General features: G+C 35.4%; 1 non-coding gene across 1 annotated transcript; it reads right to left on the reverse strand.

Moving 5' to 3' along the window:
• Window positions 1–910: 910 nt before the first annotated feature.
• On the reverse strand, window positions 911–992 carry Trnas-aga (transfer RNA serine (anticodon AGA)). Its single transcript has one exon. It is a non-coding gene; the product is annotated as a tRNA-Ser (tRNA).
• Between the last annotated feature and the right edge of the window lie 1,334 nt (window positions 993–2,326).

The raw sequence follows: 2,326 nt of genomic DNA on the forward strand, positions 1-2,326 counted from the left end.
GTGTTAAATAGTGTTTTTATTTAATTTAATGTTAAAATCGTTAATAAAAGCAAAAAATAGTGTCGGAAAAGTCGTAGTGCGTTGAATTCCTCGAAATTACGGTGTAAGTAAATTACTTAAGTGCGTGTTCGGGTTCGTTCGTGGGTGTGTATATGCGTTCATGCGTTTCGTGGCTGGCTTACTTCGAATGGATGGACTGGACCGACTAGTGCGTGGAGTAGTATTGTCAAGACAAGTTGGAAGGGTGAGTTTGTAGTCAAATTATTTTAAATTTGTATGTATAATTTGTATTTGTTTATAATACATTTCTATCTATGAGAACGGGTCGACTTTTTTTTTACTAAAAAATAGCTTTTGTACCAAATTTTCTACGGATAGAGATTGTACTTATCACCTAAAACTAATCGAGATAGATATAGGGTTATGTTTATATAAATGATCAGGTCCTTGCGCGCCTCATTAGTTTACCAGATCTATATATCTGAAACCGACGGACAGACAGAACAAAATGGTTAAATCGATTCAGTGCGTTTAAATATACCAGTTCATATAAGTACTTTATAGGGTCAACTTTTTTTCGGGTGTTAAAAACTTAGTAGAAAACTTTAGTTTCAACCTTGTTCAAGAAATACAAATTTCAACCTTGAAGCTAACAATATCTTACCGAAACACCACCCCAAAAAAACATAACTTTAGATTCAGCGTTTTTCGCAGAATAAAAATTTTTACCTTGAAGCTAACAATATCTTACCGAAACACCACCCCAAAAAAGCACATCTTTAGATTCAGCTTTGTTCAGGGAATAAAAATTTCTACCTTAAGGCTAACAACCGCCCCTAAAAACACAAAAAGAAGTAAATATTTAATTTTGACTTCTTAGAAAAAATTTGGTAAAAAATCAATGTTGCTTCGCAGTCGGTAGGATTCGAACCTACGCTCCCAGAGGGAATCTGATTTCTAGTCAGACGCCTTAACCGCTCGGCCACGACTGCTTCTTGAAACCTCGACCGAAATATACGCACATCAACGAAAATAGAAGATAAAAGCTTTATGCGGAAGAGCAGACATAAAGAATAAGCTGTGATAAAACGCAAAACAACAAGAAAAAATATTTTTATTCATAAAAATGTATGCAAATATATGCTGTGGTGGCGATAAGAAATATGTAAATTGTTGTCATACATATGTACGCGTACATAATTACTTTATTTACCACATATATCGTTACATATGTATGTATGGGCGTTGCTTGCGCTGCGCGTGTGCTGGCTAAATGCTATTTAGACTTCAGATTAGATAAATATGCACTTAAATGTTAAAATCGCAAAAGTGTTGGCGGGGTTAGCGAAGTGTTGTTGTTGGTAATCAAGTGGGTTTTTGCTAATTTTTTTTTTGTATATTTCACTGAAATGTTTTTATGAATGAGTGGCGTATTTTTCCAGCAAAATATCAGCGATTGATAACGTCGTTAAGTCAAAGTTGATTAGATAAAAATAAAAGTTAAATAATATGGGAAAAAAATTTAATAAAATTAAAATGCAGGAAGCCAAGAAGAATTATCTCGTTTATACTTACAAATTGTTGGTAAGGCAAGCACACACACAGATACTCGTACAGCCATGAATTGCCAACATTTAATGGCTTTGCTTTGCACTCGTACATTGTTAACACTTCATTAAATCGTTGTGGTGAAAAAAACGATTAAAAAGAACACAACAAAAATAAAAAAAGATAAGAAACTTCAGTAGAATTGATGGCAATATTATTACTGCGCTGGCAATCTTTCAATGCCGCTGTGGCATTGTGACAATGTTGCACGGAATGTGTCGCCTGTGACACCTGATGGCTATGACGTTGCTGATGTTATTGCTGCTGCCTGGGCAAACTATTGTTTGTGTAACCAGCAATATAAAAAGTACTTTGTGGCTATTGTGGCAATTACCAGTGATTATAAAGTGGACTCACTGCTTCACCGTCTAGCTAACTCAGCTATCTGGCCTGGTGACTGCGCACGGTTGATTGCTTGGTTGACTGCATGGTCGATTGACTGCCGCAACAAATAACTTACGACTGCCTGATCGGTCCTCAGAATAGTACCTTTACTCTATATGTAGCAGCATTATTTGCTGTTGTTGTATTTACGAGTTCTGCTGGCGAATTCTCGCTTAGAATTAACATTGCTTGTAATTTTTTTTTCGTATTCTTAAGTTTTCATTTTCTTTCTTTTTCAGTGCTTCTCGATGGTTTGAGATCGGACACAATCAAGAGCTGGTAAGTGTTGCAATGCTTGCAGATTTTCTTTAACGAAATTGTTGTAATTTATTTA

The sequence above is a fragment of the Bactrocera dorsalis genome, chromosome 5 (assembly GCF_023373825.1).
Source record: "Bactrocera dorsalis isolate Fly_Bdor chromosome 5, ASM2337382v1, whole genome shotgun sequence".
NCBI classification, from domain to species: domain Eukaryota; kingdom Metazoa; phylum Arthropoda; class Insecta; order Diptera; family Tephritidae; genus Bactrocera; species Bactrocera dorsalis.